The following is a 14,124-nucleotide window of genomic DNA, read 5'->3' as shown; positions in this document are numbered from 1 at the left end:
TGATGTCGCTTGTATATGTACAGTATCGTTTAAAAGTTTCACTTGCTTAGTTTCAACAAGATGTACTCTAATCGAGGACTACAGGAAAAAAGACTTTATGATAGACTTTGTGACACAATTTGTGACTGAAAAGAAGTATTTTAATATAATATAGATAAAATAGGGAAAGTTCTACTAGGTGTAGCCAAAGGTATAATTGTTAAAACGAACGATATTTCAATATATTCAATATTTTAATATTATAAGCAGCAATATTTTTTATATTATAGAGAGGTTCAAGAAATTCGTGTTGTGCCCAAAATCAAATAAAATTGTCGTTTCTAAATGTATACTCTGCCGATTCCATGAAAATACGGTAAATAGACAAGTATCGCTCCTAAATATTGTTTCATCGTTAACTTTACATTTCCATTTTCATTTACTCGAATTTTTACATATCCATCAAATTCAAATGCTGTTATTTTGAATTGTTCTTACGCGCCACAAAGTACATGACTTATGGTATCATGACTCATGACCATACAAATCAAATGATCGCTTCAAATGTTCGAAGTTTCACCTTCTCGTTTAAAAAGTGACAAAAGGATTTGTATTCAATTTATTTAACGTTCATATAATGATTGACAAGTTGATGAACATATTGACTTGATAGAGAGGGATAATATTTGGTAATAACAAAACGAAATAATCAGTCAGAGTCTTTGTTACAATAAAATGTACTTGAAGAGATTGTGGATACGATTTGTAGGTTTTTATTTATTAAAATGGAAATTTTCTATATTACTATATATTCGATGTAACGCGTACAGCAATGCCTTGAAAATTTTCCAAGTGATCGCCTGCTACGATATTCGCCCCTTGTCAGGATACTTTATTCAAAGAATTCGCTTTGTGTCGTTATCGTTGCTGCGCCCTTCTTCGTTGAAGTTAATCCAATCACCCCCTGCCGGGTCTGCAAAATTTCCAGTCGATGTCAGTAAAAGAACAGAAGCCCCCGGAAGAAGGGCTGGCTCGTTTTTGGAGCCACTCAATTTCACGTCGAGGCTCGCAATTTTCTTTATCTTTCCTATCGCGGTGTGTATCTTCTCTAAATAATGACAAGCCGTAACGTGTTTGTTAGCAGAGTGTTGCAAACGGACTACTCGATTAGATAACACTGCTATGACGTATCAAAACGGAAGAAAAATGATATGTATGTACAGCACGAGTGTTTGATTATTATTAATTACCGCGATAGAGATGATTTCCCTGTTATTTCATTGATTGCGTACCAAGCTGCGTTCATCGTGCCTCGCATATTATATAACATCACAATATAATTGAAATTTGTTTTCAACTGAATCTATTAATCACGTACAATGGTAATTTAAAATATTGATTTCCTAAGTTATTTTGTTCGATTAAATTTATACGTTCCATTGACAAAATCAAAATGAAAGGATAAGCGATATAAGGAAAATCTCATCCATGTACTTAAAAAAAAAAAAAAATTGCAGAAAGTCTGCCAAAAATGATGAATTAATCATTTTCTCTTGAAACAGTTTGCATCTCCTATTAAATATTACAACGAGTACATTGTTTTGTATATTTTATATATATCTGCATCTATATCTCCGTATCTGTTCCATCTGGAGTACATTCTTAGTAAAGTTTATAGCAGGATCGTAAAGAGTGGTAGTTCAGCCGGAACCTTAAGGAGCACGAGCAATTGCATTTAAGATTTTTAGTTTACTTCGCACTCGATCGACAGGCATGTGCTATAATCTCTGTATTTCCGAAGGTTACTTTGAAACCATATTGTGACGGTACAAGTTGTCGAGCTTATCTGATCTGGCGGGGTAGCACGACCTTTCAAGAAAACCGAACACTTTACATGCATTCGGCTACCTCCCGACCCTTACCAAGAGAAATCGAAAGGAAGAGTGATCGTAATATTCGGGATGTCGATTGGAAAACAAATTTTTGACGAAAACCAGTCAGCGTACGCCCCGAGTAACCTTGAAAGCTCGGGCAGACACTGTAGCATTCAGTCAGTATACTCATTTTAACTTTCTAGCAGAACGCATCTTCGATGAATTGAGACATACTTTAACGTTCATTCAGTATATATATATCTATATATATATAGTATATAGTATATATATATATATATATATATATATATCAGTATATATATCTTTCAACATCGGTCGATCAGCACAGCCATCATCGTACAAACATCGAATTATCATACGTACATTGTACTATATCCGGCTACACGTCTAGTTTTCATTAAAACACGAGTGACTTGTTACTATTATTACTATATACTGATATTCATAGTTATATAAATACACAACGTTCGCGTCCAAGTCGACGAAGTACCGGAGGCAAACGCGCCCGTACAGTATCTACATACAATATAATAGAGGAAGCACCGAAGGCTACGTTAGATGATTGTTTGGCCTGATTTCATACTGAAGAAATTTCTACGAGCATCGAGGCATCGAAAGCATCGAGATTCTGATCGGTAAAGTGTCGTTGGCTCGGCGAGCCCTCGAGTCTGCTAAGAAGTTGGTGAAATGGTGTTTACAATGACTCCTCGACGAGTGAAATGGCTTTAGATTGGTACAGCTGATTCGATTATTATTGGAAGGCAATACGGTAACAGTGCTCGTTCAATTATCATCGATGAATATTGACAATAAAAGATTAGAGATCGAGATATCTTAACACTAAACCTACCACTTCTGGTTAAATTGATCGTTTTCAAACTTCTACACAAATTTAACCATATTTAAACGTTATTATATCGCTTCATAATTTATGACTATTCATAAAACACGCATACTGTATATTTCTCGCTATTTACTTCTAGTTTGCTTTTTTTCTGAGAAAAAATTGTATTCTGTCCTGCCTATCGCTGGTAGCCAATTTGACCAATCGATACAATATTTTATTTACTCTTAAAACAAATACAATCAGTACAAAGATCTAGATGTGTGTATACAGTCATAGAACGTTCGATCGATGTTCCACTTCAGGGAATTAAAGTACTTATAAACACAAAAAGTCAATATTAATGCGTCAGTGATACAGTCAACGATAACGATAACGTATCGTCGCAGTCGAATTTAGATGTTACAGTTTAAGGTTGAATTTCTGGTCGTTTCTACTTTCGTAAATTATGTTTCTAGACGATTACGAAAGTACGAAAACCGCTTCTTATCGGACAAAATCCGTGAAATACGAGCCGCGTTCCTTCGTGACATTAATTTCCTGTCGATAATGGACGGAGTTATAAAACGAACGGCCCATTATGGGATTTTCACGGTTAATTGCTCATTCATGACCCGAACGCATTTGTACAGCCGTTTTCTTTTTCCCTCTTTTCTCGCTCGCTTTTAACGTATCCGTGTTACGTTTACTTTTTTCGTACTACGACACTGTTCGATCGCGTGGTTACGTGAGAACATCGTTTATCATCGTTGTTATATAATCGACGGCAATTATTGTCACTAATGAACCACTGTAAATTACGATAGCTAATATTGTGTACAAGTTATCGATCATAATTGCAAAATTAGATAGAAAAATTGCTGTTCGCCGAAGTGGAATATATATTAAACTGCGGATATTTATGCATTTATTGGAAATTTTAATATTCAATACTGTGCAGAATATGCATAATGTGTAAAAGTATACAAAATAAAATACTTAGACAAATATTATTAATAAAATGTAACCTCGAGTATGAAACAAAGCATTTTCTTAGATTTCAGTTTCTCCTCTGCGATAAAAATATGAATTTGCATAAAAATCCGCGATTCATTGATTATTCTCGAGGATTTAATTAACAAAATTTTATTTAATTCGCATCATGGATATGGAGATTTTTGAATGGTTTCCATAAGAACAAATGCAAGACGCTCGTGTTATGGATTCATGGGATCACTTTGTACATGATCAAATTTATTAGGGGAAACCAAAATAAACGGCCGATCGCTATCAAGTTGGGAAGTCGAATCACGCCCCGAACAACTCTGAAATCTCAATTTCAGATCCCGGAAATGGCTTTGTCCCTGAATGGGCTTCGATCTCGAATCAGGGACCCTTCTGCTTTGTATATCGGCTACTGTCTTCTCGGTTCTTACAACAGGTGCAGGATAATAGCGACTACTGTCTGAAGTTTCCAATCTCGAGCAAGACGTCTATTTAATTTAAAAGCCATAACAATTACAGAAAGGCAGAGAGGCATGGGTCTAATATCATTCCGATGAAAATATCTCTAAATTCAAGGATAACATTTTTTAACTTGAAACATTATGTTTTTAATTTTATCTTCGCTTCATTCATCGTTTTATTTCACAATTTTTTAACGTTTTTTATTATCGAACTCAAACGAAATTCCTGTATCTCCACTTTTAACATTCAAACAACCAAACTAAGAAGTACGTAGGAATAAAGTTTAATCGAACTAGTATTACATAATTTTATATACATCGATTACACTTATTAAGTACCTCTACGGTGGGTAGATCATTTGGTAAATAATTGAAATTGTTATGTTTTTGCGTAAACAGTTAATATTGAACGAAACTTCATTGATAACTATTGCCGCTATTTGTCCTGACTGTATGGATTACCTAAATAACTAACAAATTATTGTACGAAATCACCCTTATAAAGAATATACGAATTAAGCAATTAAAATGGCATCGTATGCGTGAGTGGTAAGGAAAGTATTCAGAATGAAAGTAGAATGGAAGGGAAGATAAAATATGACGAACGTTTTAAACGAAGACGTTGGAAAATGGATTGCGTTTCAAGCGTTCGTCTGATGGAAAAGTTGGTCGTGCGAAAAACTGACACGTTCCGCGAAGAAAAATAAATGTATTCACAATGCGTGGAGAAAAACTTAACAGTCCTTGAGTCTTTGTTACCGGAAATGTTGGATCTATGCGAAGAAAGGTAGGTGTTCGTGTGTTACTATCGCTTACGTAATCATTCGTCGGATAATTTTCAAAATCGTAAAATTACGTAATATAATTTTAACCGATATTACGTGTTATTCGATTCTGTGTGGGAATCAATGACATGGCTTACATCATTGTCAGAAATGTTACATCGCATAAATTTTCGCAAGTATTTCGTACGATTAAAACATTCCTGTTGAAGTTCTCGATGTTACACGGCTATTGTTACACGATATATTCTACATATTGCATATTGAACGTGATAGATAGACAATGAAATTAATGACGAACGTAATAATCGTCCGGCCGACTGTTCGATATAAACCACATCAGACAATTCTGTTTTATCATGACGTTCATAACTAGATCGTAATGACACTCGATGTGCTTAGTATGCTTACGTAGAGCACAATTATCAGAGACTTTCCGTGTTTTGCGTTCCATTAGATTATCCTGCTAGTTTCAGTTTATTTAATTTGTGCATTTACTAAGAAATTCTTTGTTATCGCGCGTTAATAGCAGAAGGCACAACTCGAGATAAGTATCTTTGACCTTATTCTTTTTATCAATGTGATAACACCAAAGATGTGACCTATAAGACGAGTTCATTGGAATATCCGTGAAAATCGTTTGGTGGCCATAAAAAGGCAGCATGGTTTTGCCATTGCAGGTCGAAGTCATTCAAAGGCCGCGAGAGGTCAACGAGGTCGTGTCGCTGAATGTCTAAACCATTCGTGGATTGTGGAGAATCATCAAGTTCGTGTTACTGGCAATCTGAGTCACTTGAAAATCACAAAGAGTGATCAATGTCGTGTCATTAGGTATTCAAATCAATTGGAAATTATGCACTGCATTGCCAAGGTTATATTATTGACTGTTAAAGCTATTAGGAATTTACGGGAAGTCGTCATGTTCTTGTCATTAATATTAATAGTCACTTGGAAATTATAGTGCTTCGAATAGAGTCAAAATTACGTTTTGTTATGAAGAATCAAAACCATTTACGAAAATGATTGTTAAGGATTTTTTTGATAATTAATAAGATTGTGAGCTACACACCACTTGCAAGTTGTTGAGGTTGACTGATAGAGGAACGAGTGGATGAATTTCTAATAGAAAAAATATATTGAAATAAGTATAGGTATAAGTATAGGTATAGTGTATGCTGATACAGATCCTCACTCTCACAATGTTACAATACAATAGAAAGAAGGATAGGGATCACGTTCATATATTTATAGCAAAGGACATTACCAAAGGTTAACCTTGGTGTGTAACTCTAGCTGGAGGCTACAAGAAACAGCAATGAAAATCTACTTATAGCTCTTTTGTTTCTCGACCTTGTGACACAAAACAAAATTTATATTCAAGAGCACAATAATATGAACCTCTTCTTATTTTGAATCTTTTTTCATTAAATTCTATTCTCTTCGTAACAGGACACGGATATACAAAAGTAAAGATATAGAGTTTTTCTTGAAGTAATTACTTCAACACAAGTCAACGAAATGATCTTGTTCACGTTACAAACTGATCTAGGTCAAAGTTTCTCGTAATTCACCTGATTCGTGAATTTCTTCTTCTAATCGTAAGTTTTAGCTCGTACTCAGCATGTACAAGGAGGATTCTACCGAAAAACGGTACGCTGGATTTGATTTTGCCATTTGCCGGTTCGCCCTATGGGCAATGTTAGATTTGGTCCACAGTTAACAGGGAATATCATAAATCCCCAGCCGCTGCATTAGTTCACGGTTCACCGACTACGATAGGATATAATCAGGCCAAGTCGAGCTGAAGATGACGCCCAGGAATATCCTCGATTCTCCTCTTCTCCCAGGTTTCATCTCGTTTCGTGGACCCCAAACCCCGAAATTTGCGGGATTATCCACGATATCTATGATTAATACCCGGCCCGAGGGCTGGTATCCGGTTTCGTTTCGCCTTGTTATCGATTTCGTTGTCGTGGAAAACCCGGACGTCCTTGTACCAATGATCGTGGACATTAATTTGCGCCTGGCTTACGGGCATAGTTATGATTAATCCGAGCAATGTGAAACAATGCGCCGTATGACCAAGCCTCTTGCAATGTTGGCGACAAATAATGAAACGGAGACAATACAGTTTCCATTCGACCGCCACTGGATGTTATAAATATCTAACTGGCCAATATACAGATGAATACACCACGTTCTTGCACCGAGTGTATTTAACGTTAGATTTAGAATACTAGATTTTGCAGCGAATAATTGTTTACTTCTGTCCAGTGTTTAACTATTAGTGTAATGACACTATCATTTAAAGGTGTTAGGTGGTATCTTCTGTGTTTGATAAAACGTTGGTATTTAATGCAGATTGTGTATGTTGTGTATTTAATTTTTTCCAAATTTGGAAGGCAATATAATAGCTTAATCTTAAGATTGTCATAATTATGTGTTTCTACATCAACTATCGGTGTCACATTATCATATCTAGGTCATTGACTTGAACTGTGAATCAGAATTTCCTCGTTCCAGGAATTGCTTTGGGCCATTGACAGAAGTTATAAATATCTAACTGACTAACATAGAGATGAGTATGTGACGTTCCTTGGGTTTAACCCCTTAACCTACAACTACGAACATAGCCCGCAGTACGATGATCGGGCGAAACGTAAATATTACGGGCATAGACCGTAGTAGATGAAGGGACCAAACGTAAATGTTATGGGCATAGCCCGTAGCGCGGCGATCGTTTTCGGCCCAAAATTCTCGAACGTAAATCGTAGGTTAAGGGGTTAATATCCTCTTACTCTTTCTCTTGGAATAATTTTGCGAGACTGTATCACGTTCGTTCACATTTGAAGATAAGAAAAAATACAATAAGTTTTATTGCTTCTTTTATTTCAATGTCATTTTGTAACCGAAAGAGAATATTTTAATATAAAACGGCACAACGCATTGAATTTTAAATCTGCCGTACTGTAAGAAGTGGAAAATACCACCTATCATGTTCTTCTGGTGTAGGGGAAACTTTAGATTTATTCTATTGAAATTTAAACGTTGAAATTTAGATACTGAAATGTTGATTTCCATCCTATTCTCGTGCATTAATCTTAACAGTCAATAGAATACTATCGTGTCCAAGCCATTGATCGACATTCTTCCTCAATTTTCGTCACTCAAGAAGCCATCTTGTAATCCTAATTATGAGCACAATTCGTTACGTAAGTAAACCGCAGTCAAAGTACAAGGTTAACTGAAACGGCAGTGATACTTGACGTCATACGTAATTGGAAAACTGGTTTGTTCGAAATGGTTGACCTCGCTTGAAACTAAACTTCCAAACCGACACGTGCCAGCATGATAGACGGAACTATGAAGTTTGTGCAAGCAAGAAATTCGCTCCGACGGATATTTAACGACGAAATTACACACAGTTCGTTCGATAGTTCTTTTGTGACTAGGAGAGAAGGCTATGCATTGACGCCATTTGCATAGTTTGCCTAACCGATAGACGGTTTTGATCGTACGTTAAACCAGGCAAAGGGATAACATTAAATCTGTGTGGCCGGTGAACAGACGAGGGTGAAACGGCCCCGTGGTTGTTAAAGCAGCCAGGTTAAAATCGCTGCTGGTCGACCAACGTCATTGCACGATCGAAGGTTTATCGGAGTCTGCAGCAAAGGCTTTAATAATCATCGTTGCTCTACCGCGTTCCAGACCAAAGTTTCGCTCATCCTTCCACACTCTGCTGAAATTTTGTCACGTAATTAAGGCGCAGACTGACGCACGATGGGATTAAAGTTTCACCCCCTTCGTGCACATACATACGCCTGCCCTTTCTCCCTCTCTGTCTCTCGCTCCGTCCCTTGTTATTTCGCCGTGTGCTCTGATCTTCCGATATCCCCAGGAAGCTTAACCGACTGTAATCTGTTCGGCGCCTCGCAACTTGCCGGCTGCCGGATTTTCGCGACTCGAACGATTACAGAAGGGCGAACGCGTGTTTAGAATATTAATTGGCCCGGTTTAGAGAAATCGGGGGTACGTGGCGTGCGAAACACGAGCTGCAATCCCTTCGTAATAACCGTGTAGCGTATTCGTGCGGCAATTTAATCGTTCGCTGCATTCTCTTCTGCTCGAACCTCACTTCTTGTCCTCGCTCCTATTATTCGTTGACGCTAAGTATCTTTACTAAGATACAGCGATTCTATCGGAACAATAGACGTTCTTATATCGAAGGTTATAATTAGACCGCGGGTGACGAAGCGTTCGCAACAAATTCGACGATGCGCAAGTTTATAAATCGCGTATTAAATGAGAAAGGTAAAAGAAATATCCACTGCGAAGCATGTGTCACAATATTTAGAAACAACTTTTACTAGATCAATTTTATTAACACGGACATTCCAAACACCTTTTAAAACTGGAATAACCGTATTAATATTGTCTAATTATTCAAGGAGACGATAGAAACGCGTAAATAATCCTAAATGCAAAGATAATTTCGATGTAGCATTAATCGGTAATATACTCGGTTTTAAAATTGTTCTTCCATAAAGAATAGCAAATATAATTTATCGTATTATTGATCTGTGGTTGTCACAGATAAATGAAAAGCCTCGCAATATTATCTAAAAATGACGATAGACTGAAATTTAAAAAGCATTAAGAAACACTCTGTGTGAGGATTCGAGGCACGGTGGCAATGATAGTTTCCGATAAAACGACCGAGGAAAGCGGACAAAGAGTTTCGCCCTTGGAACGTTCACTCGAATTGCCAGGTTAAGTATCAAGAAGCGAGGCGCGTTCGCGTGCAACCGATTACGTAAGAAATAACCGGGAATAATGGATTCGAACGAAATTGAAACGCGAGCACACTCGAACGTGAAATTGTGTCTGGTTTAATTTGCCTCGACCAGCGTAGTTGTTAACAACGTGCGCCTCGTGTTAGACGCGAGCAAATTCCCGAATATCGGAGATACAGGGAAACATCGAATTACTCGGAACAAACGGCCACCGATAGCAAATGCCGTCATGCCACGCACCTCTCTTTGTTGCTTTAAAGAAAACCAGTCACCGTTTAACCCGGTTATTGCAAGCTGTTTTCGCGACGAATTCCCTTGGCTCCGTTTAGACGAGCGAGATTGAAGGCGCGTTTTCACGCACGCCAGCTTGAATATCGCCACGATCGTTTTTATGGTTTTGCTTCTAAATGCCTTTCGTTGGTTTAACGGTATCGTAATTGTGGCGTGTAAGTATCGTATTGTAAACCGTCAACGTTATTTTTAACCGATCGTATTTTAGCGATAATTTCAGAGGGAAAACGAGTATTGCGCTATTTCTTTGTCCTTTTACTAGTTTTTTATACAGTCTTGGATAAGAGTTTCAGTAAGCTACTTATCGGACGAAAACGTTTCGTTTTTATCAATGGACACGCTGGGTAATATTGTAATCCTCTGATAATTGACGAAGAAACGAGTATAGTTACATTTCATTCTATACTATTTTTAATTTATGTTTCTCACGTATTAAAATATTAAACCATCTTTCAAATGGAAATGAATATATGTAAAAGAATGTTCGACGTTATTTTAATCTTGTCATTATTTCGTAAATATATATGATCCGAAAGTAAATGATCATTTCGAAAAATATAGGTTTTGCGCAAGCTGCTTTTGTTCTCCTCACAGGAACAGATTTTTCAAATATATTATCAAATAGTATTTTAATAAATTTAGATCGTGCTTCCTGTTATGTTCACGATACTTCGAAACCTTGTTTTATATAATTCCGCGCGACTCCTATCGTATCCAGATCAGGGTTATATTCGCTATAATATTTTTAAAGAACCTACGAGTTAAAAGATGGATAAACGAAGATAATATTTAAAGATTCATTTCCATGCAATAGTACGTAGAAACATTTCCTAGAAATATATTCGGCTTTCATTTTAAGATGCATAACGTAGATAATTAAAAGCTTTTGCACAGCTTAATTATTCTAATTTGAAGATTAAAATTACATACAATTTTTGTTGCTACTCAAACACATGCAAAAGCGTTTGCGCGGAGATTAACGACCAGTTCTTTAAATCTGAAGAGAGATCTTTCACGAAGTGACTCGCGGCCGGCATAATTAGCCTGATTAATTCAAATCCGAAGAGGAGGTAAAGAGACGTGAAAACCCTTTCAGTCAGACTGTCTCGCACCTCATAGACTGAGGTTTTATGTAAATAGACGTGTGTAAAGGGTAATGGCTCTTCCAAGTATTCCATTACGTTGTATTCGGCGGCTTGAATAAATTTAATCTCTAAACAATTACCTCCGTTAATATTCATGGCGAGTAAATAGTGTTATATCCGCGTTTATTGTCTGGCTACTGTTCGCTAATACTACTTACCGTAAGTATCTTCGCGATTCTTAGACTTTTCACAATATCGCGTCGTTTAAAATGAAGTGCGCTCTCATTTCTTAATAACGGGAAGAAAGGAAGGTTTCCAAGGCACGGCAGAACACGGAGGTGAAACATAACCGCGCGAAAGCACGCGTTTGGAGAACTTGAAACGAGTGGTCTAGTTATACGTGCGAGTATACACGCGATAATCGTACTTTGTTGTAACGGGCTAACTCCACGTTGGCAGCGTTCCCTTAAAAATCAACGATGGCCAGGCAAACGATCCCGCGTAATCTTAATCTTCGCGGACGGAGGAAGAAAATTGTCGTTAAGCATAGCTCGAGCACAACTCCGTGCATACGACTACACTGAAGAAACACGTGAGATCTGCGAAGACACGCACACCTGCTTAAGAGAAACTATAACCAAGTTGCAACGTTCAAGCTCATTTCTTTGATCTAATCAAACTTTCTTCCTAAGGGTGTCAGGGAAACACATTTGACGAGCGTTATCAAAAAGAGACCATCCCTTTCTTATCCTTTTTCCTCGATCTGCCGATTGCGTGGGACAAAGATACAGAAAGATAGAACACAGTGAACTGGTTCTCCTATCGAGCACACGGAAAACCGTGCCGCCTTTTCGCAACCCCTTTTTTCTCCGTGATAGAAAAAAAAGACACACACAACCGGCTAACACGAACGTTCTTTTATCTCGGCCGTTTCCTTCGAGTTGATCCACCGGCGACGAAATGCCGGCTGATTTATAGCGACCTGATTTCAGCCCCCTCCCTCCGCCAGAGATTCACCGTTTGTCCGGTTTATTTACGGTCTGAAAAAAGCTGAAGCGTTCCGGACCTCGCTTAGATAATTCGTTATTTATCCGGATACACGAGCTACGTACGAGCGAACCACGCCGTTTTCATCCTTTTCATCGAATTGTCGCGATTCAATGACGCGCGGCGTTTTCCGGTCTTCAAAGCAACCGGCGGCTATTTATCTCCGGGGATCGAATGACCGGGTCGCGCCGTTTCCGGTCCTCGTGCCAACGAGATTTCCACCGCCAGGAAAGCGAACCACGTTGCATCGCGACGATTCTTCTCTTTTCAACGTGGTCGCTGTATAAGAAGGTGAAGAGACGACGAAGCCAGTGAAAAGGGATTGCAGAGGAGAAGGATCGTGGTTAGAATCGTCGTCGACGTACGCTTTAGGGGTAAGGAAGTTTGAAAGAAGACAGAAAAAGAAATGGCTCGGGGTAAGGGTGACGAGTAAGGGTTGTATTTTCTAAAGACGCTTACGCTTCAGCCAGCCGCGAAGTCACGGCGAGGAAACCAGGCTGCCGTCTATATTTACTCATTTTCTTTTGGGCGTTTGTCAAAGGGAGCGTCGTCTTGGTCGTCGCTCGGCGTAAAAATGCGCAGCTATTCCGTCTTGCCTAAAGGCTTAAGCTCGCATGCGGTAATCCACACACCGGTTCCAGCATCTCGTTTGGCAGCTTGGCTGGCTGATTCTCCCTCGATGCCCCCGCACACCTAGGAAATTTCGTTTAGACGCTTCGGGTTGGACGCGCGCGCAAAGGAAACGCAAGACCCGCTGTGGAATCTCGCTTACTCGAAAGGAAAGGGTCGATTTGAGGAATCCTTGTCGACAAATAAGGGATTTTTCTATTTTTGGTCATTCGATCGTTTCGCGTTATTCATTTTTCTATTATGGAAATTTATTTATTAGCTATCAGCGTTGGTTGCATTTCCATATGTTTAAAATATCAATGAGCAGTCGAGCTTAAAATATCCAAGATTTTTGGCACCCATTGCAACAATAAAGTTATTGCTGCGTCTAGCAGATTTGTGTCTATTTCTACTTAAGATGATATTATGATAAATCCACTGATCCATTCACTCGTTGATCACCAATGTAATAAGCAGGCTTTTCGTATGATTTTATGTTATTTATATACCTAAGGAAATGAAAGCCGCTTCGTTAAATATAACAAATGCTTCATTTTATATATTGCGAAAATGAAACGTAATTCGAGGAAAACGTAGTTTGTAAATTCTAAAATTTTATTAGATCGATGGTAACGTCGTGACGGAACATTCTGTAGGAATCTTAAATTGGTTTCTTCTGAAACAAAACTCTTTGTTCTTATTTTCCGTCTTATCTGAGACGTGAAAGAAGATGAGTAATAGGGAAAGCTGTTTCTTCTTTTTTTGCCAGATTTTTTATGTCACTGGGATGAATGCTAAGGAAGTTTTCGAGGGGGAAGTCTTCTTTTTGAGAACGATTCGTCGTCGATGACAGGAGACTGCGTCCCGTATATTCGAGGAAATAAATGAATAGCAAGATATAAGAGGATTGATTCGGTTTCTTTCACTGTAAAAAAATGATCGCAATTTGCTTTAACGGGTAGAAATATGTAACACGGTACATTTTCATACAAAGAAAGATCGATTTATATTTGGGCGATAATGAGTGAGAAGGAGAAAGGGAAAGGAATTTCGACGAATGGGAAAAAGTATCAAGATCGTGATACGACGTATAGTATCCGAAAGAATTCGAAAATAAAAGTAGAGACGTGTCTCGGACGATACTTGTGCAAAAATGGCCAAACTTAGAAGTTTCCTCCAGTTCTACTGCTTTCCTTGGCACATTCGACTCGTCCACGCTTTAACTATTTCCGTCTTGCTCCCGCCCATAAAAATCGCCCCTACTGATTCTCAGAAAGTCGACGAACTGATTTAAAATTTGGCACGATTTCGTGGAAACTCTTATCTTTGCCAATAATATCTATTTCTATTATGC

General features: G+C 38.1%; 1 protein-coding gene and 1 long non-coding RNA gene across 12 annotated transcripts in view; one reads left to right on the top strand and one right to left on the bottom strand.

The window, feature by feature from the left end:
• Positions 1-14,124, top strand: part of LOC126922588 (basement membrane-specific heparan sulfate proteoglycan core protein-like) — a 249,332-nt gene that overhangs the window by 49,175 nt on the left and 186,033 nt on the right. The gene's annotated exons all lie outside the window — the stretch shown is intronic.
• The window catches only part of LOC126922647 (uncharacterized), a 32,220-nt gene continuing 18,495 nt past the window's right edge, over positions 400-14,124 (bottom strand). Inside the window, exon 2 of the long non-coding RNA XR_007712877.1 lies at positions 400-952. This is a non-coding gene — a long non-coding RNA (uncharacterized LOC126922647). The remainder of the gene's footprint in view (positions 953-14,124) is intronic.

This window comes from Bombus affinis, chromosome 12, assembly GCF_024516045.1.
Source record: "Bombus affinis isolate iyBomAffi1 chromosome 12, iyBomAffi1.2, whole genome shotgun sequence".
NCBI classification, from domain to species: domain Eukaryota; kingdom Metazoa; phylum Arthropoda; class Insecta; order Hymenoptera; family Apidae; genus Bombus; species Bombus affinis.
The sequence above is the reverse complement of the archived record's forward strand: the minus strand, read 5'-3'. Positions and strand labels throughout refer to the sequence as shown.